Below are 24,960 nucleotides of genomic sequence, written 5' to 3' on the forward strand. Positions count from 1 at the left end.
AGTTCAAATGAACATGACAAAATATTCCCCAAGGCCATATACAACTGATGACTATGTGACATCATAAAACGAACACTGCAGAACAAATCACGAATTTTCTACCACTGTTGAGAGTTGAGTTTTTTATACCTTGTTTTCTGATTATGTCATGGAAAGGTGGTGATTGGTGGATGCAGCAGTAGGAGAATGTCTTCACCATCTTAACATCATGAAAAGTTGAGTATTATCAACTGACAATTTATTTATCAGCTACATGTCAAATAAAGATGCAACTTATGAAATCAGCAAAATTCTTTGGTGAAAAAGTGGCAAGAAAGGGGTGGTTAAGGTCAAATTACAGCGTGTAAATCTGTACACATATCTTCACAATACATACAATTTTCCACACAAAAAAAAAACCTATATAAACATTACCATATACTGAATGAAACAGTTTTATATGCAGCTAAAAAAATTTAAAAAGATCATTTTCAAATTCCCATAGTAAATGGTTGTTCTCAACATAGTAGCCCATTGGTTAAAAATGATTTTTTTTGGCAACCATGTCTGTCTGAAGCAGATACATCAATATTAAATTCAATACTGTTGAAGATTTGCATGCATACACAGATATAAAAACAAAACAAAAATACCACTGGTTCAGGCCACAACCAGGAAAGTGTTCGTGAACGGTCACAGAAAAAAGTGGTGAAACTGGTCAAGTTATATCTAAATATAAATCTCAAACATTTTGGATCAACCATGATTGGAAAAGATGTAAAATTAAACCGCATGACTAAAATGACAAAGAAGAAACAATTATCAATCATCAAGCTTCCATTATTACTTGCTGAGTTACAACTGCCAGGGGTTGTTAAATATCATGTCCCAATCAGATGCATTCATGTAATATGAATGATACATGTCTCAAATGGAACGGATCAATTATCAATTGTCCAATTTTCATACTTGTGCTCTTAATTAATCGCTGTGATACAGTTTGTAATGTTAAGTACTATGCTCCATTTTAGATGGCTTCTTGTAACATAAGTGACACCTAAACACACATGTAATGAATATACAAGACACTTCTGAAACGATTAATTTTTTTTTCCATCCAAGTATGTACAGTAATCAACATAAAGACAATTGATTCTTTATTTTTTATCTGGCTGTTGCTACTATTTGTCACATTTCTATTACTACTACATTTGTTATCTGGTTATTACTATTTGTTAACTGGCTATTGCTCCTATTTGTCATCTGGCTTTTATAATTACTACTACATGTATTTGTTATCTGGTTCTTACTATTTGTTAACTATCTATTACTCCTATTTGTCATCTGGCTATTACTACTGCATGTATTTTTTATCTGATTACTATTTGTTATCTGGCTATTACTACTATTTGAAAGGGTTAGCATCTCTTTTTAGAAAAGAAAATGATTCAGAAACACATACACTGTCCATTATTGAGGTGTTTTGACCTGCTAGTCAGTGATAAACTTAGAGAAACATTTTAATGAAAATCGAAATGAGTGTCAGAGGTAGTCAAGTGTCCACAGGGTTCATTCAGAATTCTGAAAGACTTTTCCTAAACTTTCAAAGACCACAAACAGAGATTTCCAAGACCTATTTTTGCTAACATTTTGTATACAAGTTATGTTATATGAGAAAACAACAAATGCAAAATACTACAATATTATTTAATGATGAAATTCAAACTATAATTAATTTCCGAATTTCAAAAGAAAGAAACCAGGAAAACTTGACTACATCCGAATCTAACAACTTTGGACAATTTTATTTGTGATTATGGAAAGAAATTAAAATGTTTGAGGGTGTGGGTGTGATTTGGATTTTTAACATAGCTTTAACAATTTTTCAGTCATATCACTACGATGTCTGCAGTGTGGCAGTTTATTATGATGACCAGCACTGGTGCATCATGCCACAGACATGTAGCATAATGTCCCACCCAGTCACATTATTCTGACACCAGGCTGAAACATCCTACACTAACCTCTTAATGCTGAGACTCCCAAGCAAGGAGCTGTTAGTACCATTTTTGTAAGTCTTTGGTATGACTCAGCCAGGGGTTCGAACCCAAGACCTCCCGCATCTGAGGCAGACGCTATAACCACTTGGCCACCAGAGCGGTTAAAATATTTGGGTTTATTTCAATTTTCAAAGACTTTTAAGACCTCAGGGTGATCTGCTTGATTTCCCCAAACTTTCAAGGCCTTGAAAATGCTACCTCATTTTTCCCAAACTGTCAAAGACCTTCAAAGAACCCTGGTATATAATGGAAAAGTACACATCACTGATGTGTTGTTTTATCTTTAATCAGGAATGAAAGTAAAATCTGTGCAAATATACACAAAAACACAGGAGAACATAAACAGTTAACCGCCTGACATAATGGTGCAGGATACAGTAAAAAAATCAGCTACTTCAATCTGTTAAACACATTGTTAACCAATACATCTGAGAATTAAATAAAAAGAAAATTTCAGAGTGAATATCAGATAAATTTCATCTTTTGGATGAAAAACTATTTTCACCCACTAGATGAAATATATTCGTTATTCACTCATTTCACAAAAATATCCTCTCTAACATCTCCCAAATCCAGTGAATGAATCTGTGTCAAGTCTTCAGAGTGCACGGTCAATATCCAACACATCAAGATTCCTGATTATAGTATTCAACATTCAGGTCTACCTTTAAATATATGACCACTGGTGAATCGCTCAAATTATAAATATTATTCTGGGTTATTAGAGAGATTTCCCAGGGCAAAAAAAGCTCCAATGAGTGACATGAACTTCCAGGAATTAAGACAAGATCAATTCTTTCTTTTATTACAACTCTAAGGTCTTAAAATAAGTAATAGAAACATGTGAAAAGAAGCAAACTTTGTAAAATTCTATGATTAACTTATTTCCATTGAATACAGGGCAAAAATGTAAAGAAAAAAAAAAGAACTTATTGTACTGCAAATTAAATCCCAAATAATCCTATAAATATTAAGATAAGTCCAAATGATTAAAGTTCTGAATAAACTTCAGTGGTATTCCAAATGATTTCCAATGTTGAAGGTGTTGATGTGCCTGTAGTGGTCAGTAGTCTCTAATGTACTAATATACCTATGACCTGAATCATAATGATGAGCCGACAGTCTTTTGTTGAATCACAACAATACATTCCAAGGTTTCCTTCTTTCAATTCACTAAAATTCCCTGTTATTTTTTTCTTTCCAATAATATTAAACAGCATTTTGTATTTCCAGAGAATAATAAAAAATTTCACCCAAATCAAAATCTGAATACAACATAAATGATTACTGCCCAGACGTTATCCCAAGAATAAATAATTTCTCCAGTAAACAAGATTATATAAGAAACTATTCGACACAAAATTATAGCTGGATGAGGGACAAAAATTCATTTCTAGAAAAATATTAGTGATAATTAGAATGTCAGTTACTAAAAATAGAAAGAAAAAAGAAACATTGTAAACACAAAGTCCATGACTCTGGCCAAGATCAGGATCCTAATATTTATCCTTCACTCAGAAAAAATGTAAACAATGTTGTAAACTGTCACTGGTTTGGGAGAAGGTCAGCTACTAGATACAATTTTACATAACCCACAGCATATAATGAAAAACAAAAAAAACAAACAAACAATGCAAATTAAACATATATAACAGCTTTAACCAAGACTTCAAACCATCTCTGATAGTCTTCAGCAAGAACAAGATTTTCAAATCAGCTTCTGTGGTGTACATGCTGGGAATCACATCAGCACCATTTTCATTTACGACAATGTAGACATCATTAGAAGTCCCTTGGTGAAGACATCCAGGGGGAGTAATGACAATAATAGTAAGTCAGCCATATTGGAAGTAAGATTGGCACCATTTTCATTTACAACAATGTAGACATCATTAGAAGTCTTTTAGTGAAGACATGGGGGGGGGGGTATGACAATAATAGAAAGACAGCCATATTGGATGCAAGACTGGTACCATTTTCATTTATGACAATATAGACATCATTAGAAGACTTTTGGTGAAGACATCCAGAGGGAGTTATGACAATAATAGTAAGGCAGCCATATTGGCTGTAAGACTGGCACCATTTTCATTGAGGGCAAACTAGGTATCATAAGAAGTCTGTTAGAGAAAACTCCATGTTGAAAAAGCCATCCATTTATTAGGAGTAGAGGTAACATTTTCAAGACAGCAACCATGTAATGTATAAGCTGTATCAAAGAAAACAAATGCTACTGATTTAAATGTTTATTCTAATTTTTATATTCCCATACAGTAAAATAAACAAATTTTATCAGTATATGTATCTGAAACATGCATCTCACACCAAGCTGAGAAATGCCAGCTAAAGTATGTATACATTCTTAATTGGTTTTACAAACAACAGTTGTGTAAAAGTTGCAATTTTGATAAATGCACTCAGTAAATCCTATGGTGTAAAAATTGCAATTTTGATAACTGCACTCAGTAAATCCTCCCCATGGCATCATTCCAGATGCCATGTTTTTGTTTGTCTTTAGTGGCAATGAGATTCATGTCATGAATATATCATAGTGACATCTATGTGCTTAATGTTTTCAGGTAACAGTTCAGGGTACTTCAGGGTGTCAAACTGTTGAAAATTTAAATTTCATTCATAAAAATAAAAATTATACTAGATCTTGATGTTTTTGTTATGAACAATATGCATCTTTCCACTTTTCCTCTGTGATTTTGATTTGCAAATGGCGAGGAGGCTTGTTCATTTTCATTGATGGCCATCATTTCACTTGCCTGCGAATCTTATTTTCAAGCCCCTAAATGTAATGCGTAAAGTAGTTCACACTCATCTGTAACACCTTACTGAAACGTTTATCTTGATCAAGCATTTAATAAAAATATTAGCAACAATGTGTATAGCATAATCTGACATCGTGCCTGTATTTTCTGATGATTCCAGCATTTTTATGGGATGCTTGGGATGCATAGTAAATTTCTTAGGTGGTGTGGGTGATCTAATCATTTAAGATCTCTGCATTCTCCAAGTAGTGGAGTTGCGTTAACACATTAACCCCTGGTTACAAGTTTACATGACAGGAGGTAGTAGCCTACTGCCGAACTCTGTAGCGTCAAGGTCCTGTATGATACACTAAAGTGGGTGGTATTATAGAAAGGTAGACAGATGTAGCTCTACAATGATACCAAATAATCTGAAAGTTCTAGTTGCACTACAAAATACAGAGGGAAAAAATTCATTTTTTGGACCCAATTTTTTTCCACCCAAAATTCACCCGTGGATGGAATCCGATTTTGTGTCCGGATTTTATACTTTTTGGTCTCAGATCTTAGCAGCAGACTGGTATGAACTGTGAACAGACAGATGAACTTTTGCAAAAAGTAGGATGGGCATCTGGAATAATGAGTGGTCTCGATACGAAAATAATGGGTATGTTAAGCAAAAAAATATTTTAAAAAATATAAAAGAACTCTAATGTTTACCCTTTTGCTCATGCGCGAGCCAAATAGCCAATGAAAAACAATGTTTCTAACACAACTTGGCATTATGTTATTGGAAGCTGATTTATTAGAATTTATTCAAAAATAGCTTTCAAAATGTGTTTCCTACTCAAATTTCAGGCGAAAACAACAAAAACCTCCAGAGGTAAATGTGTTAATGGGTGCATTTTGATGATGTCACCAAATTTGAATATTCCTTGTGTATTTAATCACTTGTGCATTGACAATGCACATAAATTACAAATTTAGCCATTCCTTAACGATTTGTAAAAAAAAGTAAAAAATACTTGTTAACACATTAACCCCTGGTGACGAGTTTATGTGGCAGTATGTAGTAGCCTACTGCCGAGCTCTGTAGCGTCAAGGTCATGTATGATACACTAAAGTGGGTGGTATTATAGAAAGGTATACAGATGTAGCTCTACAATGATACCAGATAATCTGGAAGTTCTGTTGCACTACAAAATACAAAGGGAAAAACCTACTTTCTTGGACATGATTTTTTTCCACCCAGAATTCACCCATTGTCAGAATCCAATATTGTGTCCGGATTTTAGACTTTTTGGTCTCAGATCTAAGGCAAACTGGTATGAAATGCAAACAGACAGATGAACCTTTGCAAAAAAGTAGGATAAGATGAGCATTTGGAATAAAGAGTGGTCTCGATATGAAAATAATGGGTCCATTAACCGATTCGACCCCAATCCCATCTGTATGCGTGATGAGGCTGTACCCGACTTCCGAACTCTGCAGCATCAAGGTCATTTAAGATACACCAACATGGGTGGTACTAAAAAAAAGCAGACAGATATAGCTCTAAAATGATACCAAAAAATCTGTTAGTTCGAGCTGCACTACAAAATTCACCCAAAATTCGCTCGAGGTCAGAATGCGATTTTTAAGTGTCCGGGTTTTAGACCTTTTGGCCTCAGATCTAAGGCATACTGGTCTTAACTGCACACAGACAGGTGAATCTTTGCAAAGACTAGGATAAGGAAGGTGGGCATTTGGAATAAATTGCGGTCTCCATACGAAAATGATGGTTCCATTAAGCAAACGAAAAAAGAAAATAAGAACTCCAAAACTCCAACTTTTACCCTTCTGCTCATGCACAAGCAAAATAACCAATGAAAAATGATGTTTCTAATACAACTAGGCATTAGTCTCATGGAAAATCTGTTGAAAGCCGATGTATTACATGGTATTCAGAAATAGCCCCCCAAATGTCTTTTCTACGCACATTTCAGGCAAAAACGACAAAAACCTCTGGGGCTGAATGAGTTAAGCAAAAGAATTAAAAAAATCCAACTTTTACCCTTCTGCTCATACCCAAGCCAAATAACCAATGAAAAATGATGTTTCTAACATGACTAGGCATTATGTTACTGGAAAATCACCTGGAAGATGATTTATTAGGATTTATTCAGAAATAGCTTTCAAAATGTGTTTCCTACTGGAATTTCAGGCGAAAGTGACAAAAACCTCCAGGGGTTAATGTGTTAACAAGCTTGTATTAATGGATGGATGAATGATGGATGAAAGACCATCACACTGACCTTGAAATGAGTCCTGCAGTCATCGAGATGTGAAAAGTAAGTTTAACACCTGGTTGCTTAGGCAGCCAAAGGTCCTGCAAGTAGAACTCATGATCCAACCATTACTGTAAATTGTGACTTTGACCGCAAGGTCAAGAGGTTGGGTGGGGGGTGTCAAAGACTGAATTGTCTTGGCTTCATAATGATCCAAACAGGAAGCAAATCCAACAAGATGTTAAGGAAATAATAACAAATGAAGTAACTTAAACCAAAATCGCAATGCCAACTTTCTATGACTCTGGCATTAACCCTGATGTTAAAAGGGAATACAGACATGTTTCAGAATTAACTGTTGCAGCTTCAAAATGATTCCTGTCAAGTATGAAGGAAATCCATTTATGCATTTAGGAAATACAAGCAAATGAAAAAATTCAAACAAGATCATGAAGTAAATTTTGAGACCAGTAGACCCCAAGATAAATATGGGCAAGCCAGCATGTCACAAATGTCTTATCATAATGAACATCTTATACATGAAACAGATCCATCATGGAAGGGAGTTTAGGAAATATAAGCTTTACTTGTGGTTGATATGAAACTAAAATACAAAACCTTGACAAAATATGTCATGAGGAACAATGCTACACTGATTGAATACAAATGTACATGGTGATGGACAGTAACAGGGTTCCTGACACAAATTTAAAAAACAAAAAAGATTCAAGACCAAAAATGATAATATCCAGACCTAACAATGTTACAAGTTTATTGCCCTAATGAGGCTAAAATACTTAAAAATTGCGAGTAAAATGTGAAGAAATGAAAACGTATAACGTAAGCTACAAGATTTCATCAGTACATGTCTACTACAACTTCTCCCAAATGCAAAGAACAGTCGTGTTAGCAGTTTTTGAAATAACTAAAATTTAATATTTTTCAAGACGTTTTAGTTGCTTTACAATTTTAATAGACATTTTCAAGACCTGGAAAAGCAATTTTCAAATTTTAGACCTTTTCCAGATTTCCATATCCATGTAGAAATCTTGTAGTAATGAGGTCAACACACAGGAAGCAAAGCACACAAAGAAGCAATCCTTAGTTTACAAGTCTTCAGCCTGGTGAGGTGAAAAATATTTAAGACAAGGCTTACATTTATGATTGCAAGATTTCTACTCAACTAAATGCACATCTTATTTTCAAGCCCCTACCATCTAAACATGAGGTGGCCAAAATGGCCCTGATATTGATCAAATAGTTTATATAACTACAATGTACCATTTAACCTAAGGCAAACTTAGTTGTGCAACCACCTGTCCCAATTCTACTCCTCTAAAACCTGACCAATTTTCCGGAAATGTATGTTCCGATTTCCTGTGCTTTTAAGATCTTTAAATTGCATATGCTTTTACATCTTCTAAATTAATGGTGTTTGGAATTCTGTTACTCTTGATTAAGGAAATGATGTACAAATCAAATTACATTAGCCAGATATTCTGTTCTACTAATTAAAGTAACATATGCCCAAGTAACATCATGCCTGGCAAAGTAGAAATGAAGCAAATGAAGAAGGGATGGAACGACCAACTTGTTTGATGGTACAATGCTACGTAATCATTAATCAAACTTCATGACATGGAGATCAACAAAAGAAAATAAAAAACTGAAACATCTTTCAGTCATAAGGATATTTAAAGACACTTGTAAAAATGCACGAGAGAGAGAACACTGAAGACACAAATGTAAAGTGAATTCATTTGAAAAGAGAACTTCATAGTGATTCATACAAAAAAGAAACAATTTTTGGTGCTGGAACATATTAAGTGAAAATTGCATCATCATCATTTATTCACAGAGTCATGTAGAATTTTCAAGAACTTTGAGTCAGGTGTATGTTGACAAAATAATGCTCATAAAAGTTGATGCAATATCTGCACATTAAGCCAACATTTTTTTGATGAAAACTGGAAAAGTTGTTCTTCCAAGCTTACTTGAGTGAACATCTCGTGACATGTATGTACTGTGATAAATCTAGAAAAAAGGGCAGCTGAAAAAATCGTACAAACACTTTTGTTCATACTTTAAAGTCAGTTCACTACCAATTTGGAAAGTAATATCTAAGTGCAACTGTGATATCGATTCAAATGATTTGACTGGTCAAGGTAACACTGCTCCTCCAACAATGACATACACATGCAGTTGAAAAATACAGAAAAAAACAGACCTAGAGGTCATGACCTTCAACTGACACCAGTTCAGAAGAAAGGTTAATCTACAGAATATTTAGGAAGAGAACTAACGTTTGATCCAGGTAAGTATTCCATAATTTGCTTTGTATAATGTGCACTTTCTTTAAACCTAATTTTCTTCTTTTCAAGAGAAGTTCATGTTTTATAGAACTAAAACTGACGTTATTTTGCCAGATCAATCTGATGCAAGAATGCAAGAATGAAGGTACTATAGCTGTCCATATGTGTCACATTGACTCCTTGTGAAATATTAAATCCAATGCACATTTGTATTGTAACTAAATAGTTCACCAGTACCTCCTCATTAAAGAAATAAATACATGTAAGGCTTACAAACCTTCACAATCTTGTTCTTTGATTACTTATGTTAATGAACTTGTTTAATTTCACAAAACACTGTAGCATTTAGTTCTGTGACTCAAATGGAAATACATGTACACAAAAACTGTTAACTTGTTGTTCTAAATCTGTGCAAAGTACCAATATGCAGTGGAACAAATATGATGATTAGCCATGTTTACCATTAATGTTTAGTATTCCATAACTGTGGACCTAATACAATTTATTCTTCATGTATCATCCTTGGTTAAACTAAAATATGACAATCAAAATTCAAGTAGTGTTAATGTTCTCTCATCAGATGCACATTCTGGGGACATCTTTTTGTGAAGCCCAATAGTAAAACAAAATAATTAGTTTTTTAATCAGAGCTATTTTCTTTGGAAACTAAACCTGGTTCTAAGTTTTATTTCTCATCCTAAAAAAAGTATTTTATATGTCTTTGTGGCAGGAGTTTTTGAAAGTAATCAGCGATCAGCGGAACAAATATATTATTATCATACCCGTAAATGTTCAATATTCAATAACTGTGAATCTAATAAATTTGTTCTTCATTTTTGCCTTGGCTGCAATGAAATATAATATTTAGAATTCAAGCAATGCTAATGTTCCCATTTGAGGGCCATTCTGGGAAGAAGAAAAAATGCACGACTGATGATTATGTTACTGTAACAGCAACACATATGATGAAATAAAATAAAATGTTCTGGTATGAAATCAACAAAATAAACTTTAGTTTATTTCTCATTAAATCGCAGCATTTAATATTTCTTTGAAACTATACTGTAGTCTAATGTTTCATTGACTGCATGGTCTTAATTATGATGATCAGTGTCGGCTAAAGCACTGATGTGCTAAAAATGGTCACATAGCTTTATCTTAGTAAATTTTCAATGTATTTTCTTTTCTTTCAAAAATAAGCTTGGGAACTAAACTGTTTTAATTCTGACTTTAAACCACAGTATTTTAAACTTCATTGTTACAATACAGTGGGAATAATGTTTAATGGACTCATAAGCGGTGTTTTTAAAGTTAATTTGTGCTGGCTAAGGCTTTGATGGCAATGCCAAACATAATTACGATGCACTAACTTCGTAAATTCTTTGGAACTAAGATATATTTTAGAGGTGTTAAGACAGTCTAAATGAATAAAAATTCTGGATCTTAACTTTCACATACTATTTATGTATTCCATCTTGAATCTGAATGAGTACAAAGTATCAACATGTAAGAAACTCAGAGCATCAATGTGTAAGAAACTCAGAGTATCAATGTGTAAGAAACTCAGAGCATCAATGTGTAAGAAACTCAGAGTATCAATGTGTAAGAAACTCAGAGTATTAACGTGTAAGAAACTCAGAGTATCAATGTGTAAGAAACTCAGAGTATCAATGTGTAAGAAACTCAGAGTATCAACGTGTAAGAAACTCAGAGTATCAATGTGTAAGAAACTCAGAGTATCAATGTGTAAGAAACTCAGAGTATCAATGTGTAAAAAACTCTGAGCAAATGGTTACAAAGCAGATAGGAGGGACTTCAGTGTAGGAGAGTCTTTTGTTAGGGTGTAGAGAAGAACTAAAGAAGGATGATGTTCAACATGAACACCAACCACACAACATGAATGAAGATGAAGATGAAAGCTACATTTTACACAGCAATAACACAAATAATGACAGACTGGGACACACAGCATATTTTAGAAGGTATTGATGACAAAGGGGAATCTGAGGGATGTGATGCAATAGACTGAACTCCATCAACAAGGCAAACTTTAGAATGGCCCTTTCAAGGGTCAACCAAAAATCATAAAATGTTGTTTAAATAATACTGCTTGATAAAGGCCAGTTCCTCATACTGTTCTGTATCTTGTTTGAATATTACAAGTGTTTTGGTAGAGGCCAATCCCAATACTGTATGTTGTTTGAATATTACTACTGCTGTGGTAAACGCTACTTCCCCATACCATACATTTGACAGAAGCTAGTTTGCATACTATATATATTGTATTAATATTACTACTGCTTTGGCAGAAGCTAGTTCCACATTCGCAATTTGAATAGTACTACCAATCAAGAATTTTTTCAATGACAGGTACCATTTCTGTTACAAATACACAAAAACAAGTCCAACAACATGTACAGTGCAGGAATATCTTTGAACTAACCCATAGGTTTTAAATTATAAATGAAGCTGTCAGAACTTGAACAAAATCTTCATAAAATCATTCCTCACTGAAACAGACCTCTAAATTTTACAATCTGCAGAAAAGTGATAGCAGAAGTTAACGAATTTTCCAGACATGTAATGTAATTGCTTCCTTCCAAAACAGGCTTCTTGACAAACTAAAGGAATTCCTACAAGTGTATAATTAAATTAAATTTGAATCTAATGCCCCACACAAGGAGACAAGTATTTTAGTAATATTCAAGTACATTAAACTATGAAGTTCATACACAACAGGGGACTGCTCTGGTGGCCTAGTGGTTAGAACGTCTGCCTCGGATGCGGGAATTCATGGGTTCAAACCCCGGCTGAGTCATAGCAAAGACTTACAAAATGGTACTAACAGCTGCCTCGCTTGGCACTCAGCATTAAGAAGTTAGTGTTAGCACTTGTTGGCTTGGTGTCAGGATAATCTGACTGGGTGGGACATGATACTACATGTCTGTGGTATGATGCCCCAGTGCTAGACATCACTATAAACTGCCACACTGCAGACATCGTAGCGATATGACTGAAAAATTGTTAAAGATATGTTAAAAATCCTAATCACATACACACACACACAACAGGGGTTTTGAACTACTCTATATAGGTTCCTGCCTTCATTGCTTCATTAAGTAACTGCAAGAACTGAAGTTGTCACAGTACAATAAAACTCATCTGCACAAACACACACACATATAAAATTGTGTGCGAGGACTTTCACACAAAAATTGGACCAAAACAAATCAGCAGTGTGGCCTGAGTCTTGACACTCTTGATGAATTAATGAGAATAAACCATGTAGGTGTAGTTGGGACTTTTTATATGATTTAACTGTTTTCCAATTTTCTAGTCTTGTGCATAGTCATGTTGAATAGAATCCACATCTTCCAAAACAATACAAGCAGAATCTTTACAGCACACTGACCCCATGACCTTATGGACATTAATCATTTGGTTTAACAGGTCTAGCTCTATGGTCTATGTAAGTGAGAACAGGCATTTGTGTTTATGCAAATTAATTAAATGATTATTTACAGGACTTACAATTAGTTTTAGATTTCGAAAATGCTGATGATATTAGAGACAAGATAGTAGATTAAGTTTCTCTAATTGGCAAGAGTATCTTATATATAGATTTTAAAAAAATAGATATTTTATACTTGAACTCTGACAATCCTTGCCAACCCTTACACTTAAACTACATTTATTTAACATTTGTATTTTGAGAAAGAGGTTGAAAGTGAGTGTGAGTCTGATCAGATATATTATAATCATTTATGTTTTTAAATCAACTTCTAGACAACTCATTAGTGAGATATCAAATGTTTAGTTTAATGTAGGAAACACAGATTTATGTACCAGAAACAATCAAGCCATTTACAGAAATATGATATCAGGATGTCTCCTGTGAAGTCCACAAGGCTGATATATATACCAGAGGCAGAACTAGTTAGAGAGAGCTTTTGAATTTGAATTAAAGAAATATGTAACATAGTTGTTTGTTGGCTCTACCAGCTAATTCCCCAATGTAGGTGCCACCTACCCCACACAGCTACAACATTGGTGTTAATATATTTAAATTAGCCTTTGATCCAATAACCGCAGTGAGAAAGTTGAAAGAAAATCGAAACAGACATATGTACCAACAACACAACGAAAATGCTTTCACCAAACTGATGAACTTTAAGTGACTGCATTTACCATAGTGCAAATGTAGCAACATCATGATAGGTGATTGGAAAATGGTGTCAATAAACTTTGCTAAACATAAAAACTGTTCTGTGGAAATTCATAGAAAATCATTGGGATGAATTTAAGTACATCAAGATGTCTGGTTTAATTACAAAAATTTCCAGAAGCTTGATATATAAATATACAAAAATTTACCACATGAACATTTTGTTATTGTAAACACTCAAAATGATGTCAAACCAACTAGTATGTGATGGTTACAATTACTTTTTTCTCTGATATGCTGACGCTGTATTTCTTAGGATGCCCATATCCAGTTTTTAAAAAAATAGGTCAAGATGACCTACTTTGCTACTACAGTGTAGCTCTACACAGGATGCAGGCTTATATCAAGTATCATGATGGTGCAAGCAAGTGTTCAAAAAACTTACTCTTATGCAAACATGTGTATATAATGGAGCATGAAAAGTGGGCTACAGTAACCTATTTTTGGAATGGGAATGCTGTACTCTTCAGGGCACATGCACACATCTATCTTCATGACTGTACAAGCAAAAGCCCCAGGTTTCAATGCTGTACCCCCAAAATACTGGTATATACATAATCAAGGACTTTGGGTTTAGTCCCCCATGCACAATGTGTGTTATGATGCCACATGATCACTGGAGTGTGAAAAATAGAAACCAAAAATGGTATATTCTCTGAATATAACTACAAATAAAGTTTCATGACTGCACAAACAACAGCATCTGAAAAACTGACTTGAATGCAAGGATGTATGTGTTGTTTAATGCTACAACTACTGTGACCCCTGGGGTGGAGCATAAGCTATTATGCACTTTCATGCAGCTGAGTTCAGAACAGCACCTCTCCCCAATCCCAATTAACCTGACTGACCATCTTCTTACCAGATGACCCTGGGTTTTTTCTTTTACAAAATTTACAAAAGCAAAAACACAGAGGATGATTTTGCTAATTTATTTGGCACACACAAGAAAATATATAGTCTATGTTCTGTTCATACAAATATGGCACACTTTGACAATAAAAAAATGCCTACCTACCTACCTACTTTACTTTTTTTGAAGGTGTTAGCCTCAAAATATTTTTTGGGTTGTTGGTTTAATATGTTAGTGAAAGTTACAAATACCTAATAGTGATATGTGCCAAATCGGACCAGGAAATATAATTGACTGTAAAGATATCAGCGGGTTTTCCAGCAACTACTGATAACCTTTATAAAACACAAAGTACTTGAGAGTTAGTAATCAAAGAATCTTATCCTTCCACAAGCTCTTGCATCCAGCTGAAAGTACATTTTTTTAAACTCCTCAGGAACATCTGCTTTAATTCCAGCATCTGACATTTCTCTTTCTATGGCAATTAAAGAGTCATGACTTGACAGCAAATTAAATCAGTGAAATGGACTTATCATCTGACAGATTTATCCCGATTCATCAGTTCAGTATGAATAGACATTCTATAATCAACTCACTGCACAATCCTCTTAGCAGGAAATGTAAGAATGTATTAATGCTTGCAAGAGTAATTATTATTAACGTGAGAGTCACATGCGTGCATTGACATGTGAAATATTTATATATTCTAGATTTCTACATATTTTGTAGATAATAGTGATCAGAGTTTATGAAATCCCTGTTTTTGTTGGATGTGTCCATCAAAGGTTTTGACTAGCACATACCATAAGTACTCGCTTATAAGAGTCAAACTGCAAACAACAAAGATCCAGATCTTTAAATCTAGGTCTATGTTGTTTGTTCTACTGATTACTCCTAACAAACTGCACACATCCAGATCTGCTAGCACATAATGTGATGACAGATGCGGGTCAGTGCAGTCTGAAGCTGGACTTGCCTTGTAAGAGAATATATACAGTACTCTGAGTAACAGGACATTAGTCACATGATATCTCAAGCATCTTTGTACCAAATTGTCTTTAATGTGGTTATCCAATAAACAGAGTAATAAATGCTTTAATAAAGCTTAATTCAATTGTATTAATTTACATATTGTTTCTTTGCCTGAACCTCAACAAAGGAGTCACCAACTAAACATGTTTGGATATTATATCTTTCCACTTGTTTGACATTCAATAGCCACAAAGACACAAGACAAATGAGGTGTGAAAGTTTATCTCCAGGACTTGTAAAATAACCTGTATTTGAATAATTACCCCAGGGTTAGTACTACAGATATTACTTCAGTTCTCGAATGTTTGTTGTTTTTAATTATATTATGTAGTGGCACCTGAGCACATCAAGCCTTTAGTGCAAATATGTGAAGCTTGGTCCTGAAGTAAGAAAAAAAATCAATCTAGGAACAATAGCTTTCATTATCATCCTACAAAATGTATTTGGGAACTGGATTTAAAAGAAACACTGATCACCAGTCAACATTACCATAAAAGTCAATCAATTAGATGGTGTCATAATTTGGAGGCAGTAAATCAGTTTATTGTCAATTAACAAATAATTTTTAAAACGATCAGAGAGTGGAATAAAATGCTGTTATTGGGTGAAATTCCATGCTGCAGTTTTCTGAAAGAAAATCAAATTTGTTAAAAATACTTCATTTTGAGAAGAAACGTGAAAATATTTAAAGGTTTATACTAACACTAAAGCAACAGCAAACCAGGTACTGAAAAGGACACATTTCATGATTATTTTTTTTTAATCAATAGTTTGTCTTTTTTATCAGAACTTCTTATAACTACTCAGATTGCTTTTATTCTAAATTTCAGAAACATATGGCCACTGCATTTGATTTTCAAGAAAAAATGTCCAGCAAAAGCCATTATAAATACAGGGTTCATGAGTGTGATCCATTTGCTCAAAATAGCATGATGCCCATAGCATGCTGCCTGATATAGCATGCTGCCCAATATAGCCTATCAGTAAATCCTTGAATCATACCTTTCTGAATCAAATCATTTGTACATCACACAAACCAGGTTTAGTAACAGCCATACACAACTAGAGATAATCAGAGATGAAAGTCGTCATAAATATCTACACTCTTAATTGCCTATAAAAAGGAGATTTTCAAGCATGCACACACCCACACACACCTAGGTGCATCCTGGATTCCAAAATCTTAAATGTCATGATTTTCCCTTTGTGAAAAGAATATCACATACCATTGTATACCCCATAATAAATGCACTGTTTGCAGAAAAATGTTGTGACTACAGTCTGTTCATTCACGCTTCTTGTAACCATCATGTCTCTGTAACATAACTGGATGCCATTTGGTAGCTAAGTGATTCTCCTATAAAGATAAAAATTTACTTTTTAAAGGTTGCATCTTTTCAGGTCCAATTTGACAGACCATTCGGGCCAACCACTTGTTATGTGGTGCCTTTGTTTGGTTATTGCTATCTGGGAGGTGGTCTACCAGTGTTATTGCCAGGATTAAGTAATTATAAGCATATAATATGAAATTAATGGATGGAATAAGAGAGATCTGAGCAGAGTCGCCCCCCCCCCCCTATGTAAAGTATAGCAATTTAATAAATTACATAAACAAAATGAAACTTGAACATGACATCTGACTGATACACTTCCACTTAGAATTAAAATATTTATAAAAAAGCAACTGCCCATTCTGTTATACTGATAAAACAAATATCATCATAGAATCAAATATGCAATCAAACTCATTGCTCAGCATGCTGGCATAGCCTGGTTGCTTCTGGTCTTTCAAAATTCCATGTTGGTGAAAGGTCAGAGTAGACATATCTTTTTTCCTCTTCCCTCTATCTCACCAACCTCTTCCAGTCATGAGCCTTAACATGTGTCTGCTCTCTTTTCCCACTATGTGGTACACAAACAGAGCTATTTTTGTCTTCAAAAAAAAAATGCAACCTAAACATTTGTCAGATTTATCTTTTCTGGTGTCAAACAATATTCCCACTCTTGTTATGTCAGATATCATCTTGTTGAAATTCAACAGAACTAAGGCTAATATGGTCAGTTTACAACCTGATGCTGACACACAATCCTATTAATATGAAGTTAATATCTTTATCCTAGCTGTTACCTGCATTCCTAACCTGAACCATGATAAAACTAGACCACTCTGATAAACTATTATGTCCAACTAATGACTACAAACAACTAGCTGACCTATCTTAGTCACCATGCACTGATTTCAGAAGAATTCACAACTTAATTACATGAGTAAATTAGTGGGCTTCCCTCCTAATTGTCCTAACTATATTGCTTGCTAGCGATTCCCTGACATAACATTCCTGACACAGTAAAATCAATTCCTAGCATAAATGATACATATCATTTAAGACTGATAAATTTACATATTCACATGATTTGTATCTTATTATTAATGCATGACATTCTAAGGATACATGATTCCTATTACATCTGAACAAGGCATTTTGAACAAATTTTCCATATCCGAAACTTTCCAGACACTTGTTCCTTGAACAATTTACCAAGAAAAAAACATTTTATTGATCTCGGAGCCAGGCTTCCCCATCCTCAGATAAACTTGAACTGACTATTGTCATAAGGGAACTTACTTAAAACATTGAATTTTGGCTGGGAAGCACTGCAGTGAGTGACTCACTCGTTTAGCTTAGCCAATCAAGATTTAGCATGCCCATTGAAGCTTGAATAATTCCCTCTAGTCCACCTGTATTAGTAACTAGTCTGAAAAAAAACATTTTATGACACTTATTTCCAAATGGCACAAATTATATCTGGATAGTCTAAACTGTCATTTTCCTCTACTTAACCCCAAGTTCTATATTTCTGTTATCCTAACGGGTCCTAATTAAAATTCAATCATGCACCCAAACCAAAGCATAAGCCATCCTTCACTGGCAGAGATTTATTGCGAGCCTATCCCATATGTTAATTTGTATGCATCATGCTGACAATCACAGAATGTGCTACTAGAGCATTGCACTCTTACACAGAATTAATGTCCTTCTACTATTTCCTCCACTGTAGTTCCTTGTCACCAGAATAGATCAGGAAGCATTCAATATATTCTGGTCCAATTTGTTGCACACACTGTATCAAAGACCCAGATGTGCCTTTTATGGGTTTTGTCACATCAATTCCACTTTTAATCAAGTTATGGTCCCTGACCAATTAACTTCATACCATTACAATGCTTGTAACTGGCACAGTTCAACACATTAACACTAGGTGACGATTTTACATGGCAGGAGGTAATAGCCTATACTGCCCAGCTCTGAAGCATCAAGGTCATGTATAATACACTAAAGTGGGTGGTATTATAGAAAGGTAGACAGATGTAGCTCTACAATGATACCAAATAATCTGGAAGTTCTAGTTGCACTATTTTGGACTCGTTTTTTTTTTTCACCCAAAATTTGCTTGTGGTCGGAATGCGATTTTGTGTCTGGATTTTAGACCTTTTGGCTTCAGATCTAAGGCAGACCAGTCAGAACTGCACATAGACAGATGAACCTTTGCAAAAACTAGGATATGGTGGGCATTTGGAATAAAGAGTGGTCTCCATACAAAAATGATGGGTCAATTAAGCACACAAAAAATAATTTAAAAAATCCAACTTTTACCCTTCTGCTCATGCGCAAGCAAATTAACCTATGGAAAACGATGTTTCTAATACAACTTAATCATTAGTCTCATGTATAATCTGATGAAAGCCGATGTATTATGATTTATTCAGAAACAGCCCCCCAAATGTCTTCTTTTCATAATCAGCGTCTCAAATGGATGAAATCTTTAGACAACTGAACAGCTCTAGTGACATAAATAATACTTGCTTTTCTGCAACTTGGCATCATTTTCACAGTTGAATTTTTCAATGCAGGATGATATTTTATATATGTTTATGTTTTCACAGATGCCTGTGCATGTGTTCCTGGCTTGATACTTTGAGTTTTAAAATTACTTAATTATTTAGTGTCAAGCCAGATTCTTCACATCATGTTGTATATATGGTATATATTGTATATAACAGAAGGAAGGCTTCAAGTTAGATTAGTTGTATCTAACTGAGTTACCTTCTCTAAATAAAGTCTTCATTATTATTATTATTAATATCATGTCAGATGAAACAGTGTATTTAAAGGGATTTCAACAATTACAGTTCATACCGAAATAAGAATTGTATGCATATGTATGTAGTATGAATACAAATGTTAGGAAGATTATCTGCATTTAAAATTTCCATACCTAATGACCAATAAAGGGTCAGATAGTGTTAAAAATTTATATAACTCATAACCAAGATTTAGGTAGGGTAAGATCGATAGTGCTTAAAATTTCTATGCCTCATGACCAATAAGGTATTAGGTCAAATAGTGTTTAAAATTTCCATACCTCATAAGGTACTAACATAGTTAAAATTTCAATAACTCATAGCAAATAAGGTAGGGTCGGAAACAAATAAGGTAGGGTCAGATAGTGTTTAAATTTTCAGATAACCAATAAGGTATGGTCAAATGGTCTTTAAAATTATCATGCCTCATTACCAAAAAGGCATAGATTGCATTTAAATTTTTCATACCTCATCACAAGTCTATGCAGGCCCAGTGCAAAATGGGGACAATGCAGGCCTGGTGCAAAATGGGGACGATGCAGGCCTGGTGCAAAATGGGGACAATGCAGGCCTGGTGCAAAATGGGGACAATGCGGGCCTGGTGCAATCACACATTTCACACCTCACTAAGGCTGCTACATGCAGGCCCAGTGCAAAATGGGGACAATGTGGGCAGGGTGCAAAATGGGGACAATGCAGGCCTGGTGCAATTACACATTTCGCACCTCACTAAGGCTGCTACTGAACAAGGTAGGATCAGATGGTGTTAAAATGTTCATATTTCATGACCAATAAAGCATGGTTCCCAGAGTGTTAATATATTTGCTTATCAATGATGTTAAGTTCTGCATTTTCGTCAGTTTTTCATGTACCTTGGTAGTGCAAGCATGTTCCATCATGACACATTTCTAGTTCTACTGTACTTTTAAATGAATTATAATATGTATTGTGTCACAATTACATTTTCTGATATAATTTAAAGGGACACAACTCTTATTCCACCATTAATACTGACCGCCATGTATAGCCTATCGTATGCTGAAAAATGGCGTTAAACCCTATAGCAACTACAACAACCAGCTGAAAAACACACATGTACATGTATGTCAACTATAATCATTAGTAATGTCCCTTACTCTGGTAAAAAAATATCTTAAGAATTCAAAGTTTTCGACAGTATCACACTGCCTTCATCTGTGACTAATGTTGATCGCGTGACTTATAATGGTCGATGGGTGGTAATTCAAGCACCTCATCTCTGATTAGTGTTGACCTCTGCAGTCATATTTCAATCACCTCCTTCACCATTCTTTCCAATATGTTGTCCTCTGATGTGATGACTTTGGTCTAATTGGGAGCAATGGAATAACCCATATTAGTACAATGTTCGTGAATGACCAATGACTCTCCACTGACATGTTCCTTAATCCTTGTTGCTAACACTCTATCTGTATCCCCAATGTAGTCATTCCCACAATCATTACATTTGATATAACAAACTAAACTACATTTTTTAAATTATGTTTTGTCCTTTATATGTCGTAATGACAACAACTTACACACTATTACAACAACTTACTTCTACTCCTCGTATCACATGACAATATAAGTCACATGATTAATATTAGTTGCTGATAAAGGCAGTGTGATATTGCTGGAAATTTCAATTCATAAGATATTTATGTTCTGAGTATTGGAAATTACCTAATTATTCAGAGCAAGGAAGAAACCTTTTATGAGTTGTCTCCTAAGTCAGGTTTCATTTTTTGTGTGCAAAAATAGACGATTACTTGATGCTGATTGTCCTTTCTTAATAGAATTCGTTCACTGGATATATCTAAGTCAAAGACAGGCACCTGCTTATACTGAAGTAGAGCCAAGACATCAATTTAAGGAGTACATATACACATTATGGAGAAGTAGACTGGTCAACCTATAGTACTGGTTTATAGGAATACATGTGATACCAAAAATAACTCAGGCAGAACAAACATGTACAAAATTAATTGAAACATAGATATGTATTAATTTACAAATACTTTTCCGAAGCATTAATAACTGCTATCTCAAGCCTGACTAAAATTCTTTCAATTTACAGAGAGTTTCTGTGTGCAGTGGCAATTAACTTTTTCAACTCTATGTAACTGAAAGGGAAGGATTACTATTCAACCCTTCAACACTATGTAACTACAAGAGAAAAATTACCATTAACAGTATAATTACAAGGGAAGGATTACCATTCAAACATTCAACAATATGTAACTACAAGGGAAGAATGTATTACAAGGGAAAGATTGGGGCCCCAGGGGCCATGTGGTCTAAAGCACTCGCCTTTACTGATTACTATCATCTCACCTCTGTCTGTGTGGGATCATGTCTCGGGCTCACCAGATGTGCAGGTGAGAGAGCTTGCCAGTCGCTTCCCATGGGTCGGTGGTTCTTACCAGGGTTTTCCCCAAGTTCTTCCCCTACCAGCTGTACTGAGCCTACTATGTGCTGAAAAATGGCATTAAACCCAAACAACAACAAACAGCAAGGGAAAGATTAGCTTTCAACACTAAGTAAATTTTCAAATTTTTTAGTAAATGATTGATGTACAAAACAAAAGTGAAGGGAACACTGCTCATACCTATTATGATGTGCTTTAACTTCAAGGAACTTATCCTGGTGAAAATTTGTTTGGTGCACAGGGTGGCTATTATGACAAATATGGTATATGTGGCTTGAGTTGTATCTGGACATGTGTGAGGAAGAAAGGAGTACAAAATGAGAATGGTAGGACCTATAATATGACAACAGTAGCGTAGAACTCATTTGGTTGTTTTTTCTATTCATTAACTCCCTAACCTAGATGTCTGCCCCTTTTGTTTGGAGTTGGCCTGTAATCTTCAGCATGCCCTAAGGCACATGATACAACAGGGCAATGTCAGTTCCAACACTTTACATGGGGTCAATAACATATCAGGAAGGCTATTAAGTCTTCAGGCAAGACTAAATGACAGTGAACCTGACAGCTTTGTTGTAATTCCCTGTATATGACATCAATTATTACATCCCGCTGGTAAAATCATAGAGGGGGAAAAAAAACATCTGAGGAAGAATTTATTAAAATGCTTTATATAATGGTTTCAAGTCCACATATATAATCCATGTAATAATGTAGCAATGGTAGTTTTGTACCCTCTGACACAGTACTGGACAAAGCATCAATCCCAAGATGCCTGCAACAGAAAACTTCACAGCTGAAGCTGAACTGTATTCCATCTGCGCAGAATTTAGTTCAGGATAAACGAACAAGATCTATTTTGTTTGTTCCATTCATGCAAATCTTCATTCACATCAGGATCAAGTTAAATGTTTTAGAAATTTTTTTTATGCCATGTTGACATACACGTCTGTTATTAAAAAATGCATTATTAGTGAAAAATAATATTACCTATACACGTGGTCTATATTTATTAAAAATTATATTTTTCATGATATAATTCATATTATATAAGGGAAATCCCATATTTAAATGGATCTATTCATGTCTGCACAGGGACCAATACCAGTTGGCATTTGTTATATTTACTGTCAGGCAGAACTGTCAAGCTTGACATGGTGTTAGTCTAGAAAGTCTGTAGTGATGCCCTGGTAATCCCATATTTGTCTAAGAGTAGTGTTTTCATGCAATATAAAAAGGTTAGTAGATATCTTCTATGGCTTAAAGTGACTGACCATTTATATCTTCGGGGGTGGGGGTGGGGGTGGGGGTGAAATTCTTTCCAATCAGGATATATTTCCTCTTTTATCTGTAGACAACTTTTATTTTGAACTAATATGATGGAAAGAATTAGTATTTTCATTCTACCAGTCTGAGCCATAACTTTATTTTTTCAAGCTATTTGGGGTCCAAAATGTATTTTTTTCTCCCAAAACTCTCACACACCCCTAAAATGACATGGTCACTGCCAGAGGACTTGCCATTAAAGAGGCTAAAAATGCTTATGCTTCATTCTGAATTACTGGGGAAATACCAATTAAGGCAGCCTGTGATTAAACTGTTGCATTCACATTCTGTTCCAACTAACTTCTTAAGAATCTAATGCTGTGATATTTAGTGGTCACTGGGGACTTGGAAGGAAATCATATTTTAATGAGAGATACACACAAAAACTGGACTAATGAACTATGAAAATTTAAACTACTCACAATTGGTCAATTTATTTTGTTTCAAAATCACCGGCCTGTCAGGCCATATTCAATGATTACCCTTAAAAATTGCTGAGATGCATTTTAAAATTAATTTCAATCCAATATGTTCCAGTAGTTATATAATCGCATTTGTAATTGCTATTTTTTTAAAAATAATTTGGAAGGAAATCATATTTTAGCAACAAATCTCTAACAACCTGAGTAAAGATTTATCTGAACCTGAACCGCAAATTTTCTGTATTTGCAGAAACAGAAACAAGGAAATTAAAGGCCTCCAAAGTAACAACATATAAAATTTGGTTTTTCCTTGAGTTAATGCCAAAAAGTTCGCCAAAAAGTTTGTCTTTCCACCAAAAACAATTAATTCATAACTATTTGGTTGCAGATGAAGCTAGACTTTCCAGTATACATTTTTGTGGGACCCCTACACCCACTTCCTTAAACTGTGACAAAGTTGCACATGTTGGCATTATGATATAATGGCATTCCCATAAACAGGTTTCTGATGAGGCTATAAATAATGCAATGACGTAGTGGCTATGTAAAAGTGTACATGAGTCATAATAAAATAAATTAAACAAAACACAGAATTATACCTTGGAGAATAATTGGATACTGTGTTATTGAAGTCCATTTTCAGTATACAGAGGTGGAACTTAATCATGTAAAATAATCACTCTTACTGATGTAGATGACTGCCCTTACTTCAGTGTCAGACTTTTGACTGAAACAGAGGTTAAAATCCAAACATCTTATCTTTCCTACTCAGCCCCATAGTGTGTCTCTGGGCATTAAGCCCTAAATCATTTAAATTGCCTCAGAACTAAAAGACCTTGCTGTGCATAGCATAAATCACTAAAACAAACCCTACTGACCGAGTGCAAGCAACATTTTTGAAAATCTTTCCAAATTCAAATTTAATGCAAGCAATATTTGAAGTACAAAAATGATAGTAACATTATAATGCTGATAATTTTTAAAGCCAAGATTCAGAACATAAATTCCTTGCCCAAACAATATATTAAACTGTAAGATGCCCCTACAGCCAACATGTAGATCATAAAAATTTCACAGCATAATCATAACTGCATCGTAGACAACTTTCTTTTCATTGAGTAGATGGAATGTTTAGAAT

At 34.6% G+C, this 24,960-nt stretch overlaps 2 protein-coding genes across 6 annotated transcripts in view; one reads left to right on the top strand and one right to left on the bottom strand.

Annotated features, from left to right (window-relative positions):
• Positions 1 to 24,960, bottom strand: part of LOC149800067 (beta-arrestin-2-like) — a 247,941-nt gene that overhangs the window by 175,590 nt on the left and 47,391 nt on the right. The window lies entirely within an intron of this gene.
• LOC149800069 (uncharacterized) overlaps positions 8,708 to 24,960 on the top strand; it is a 39,252-nt gene continuing 22,999 nt past the window's right edge. Inside the window, exon 1 of the mRNA XM_089959627.1 lies at positions 8,708 to 9,376. The gene's annotated coding sequence lies outside the window, so the exon portion shown is untranslated. The remainder of the gene's footprint in view (positions 9,377 to 24,960) is intronic.

Source organism: Sinohyriopsis cumingii, chromosome 5, assembly GCF_028554795.1.
Source record: "Sinohyriopsis cumingii isolate HCF-2022 chromosome 5, ASM2855479v2, whole genome shotgun sequence".
NCBI classification, from domain to species: domain Eukaryota; kingdom Metazoa; phylum Mollusca; class Bivalvia; order Unionida; family Unionidae; genus Sinohyriopsis; species Sinohyriopsis cumingii.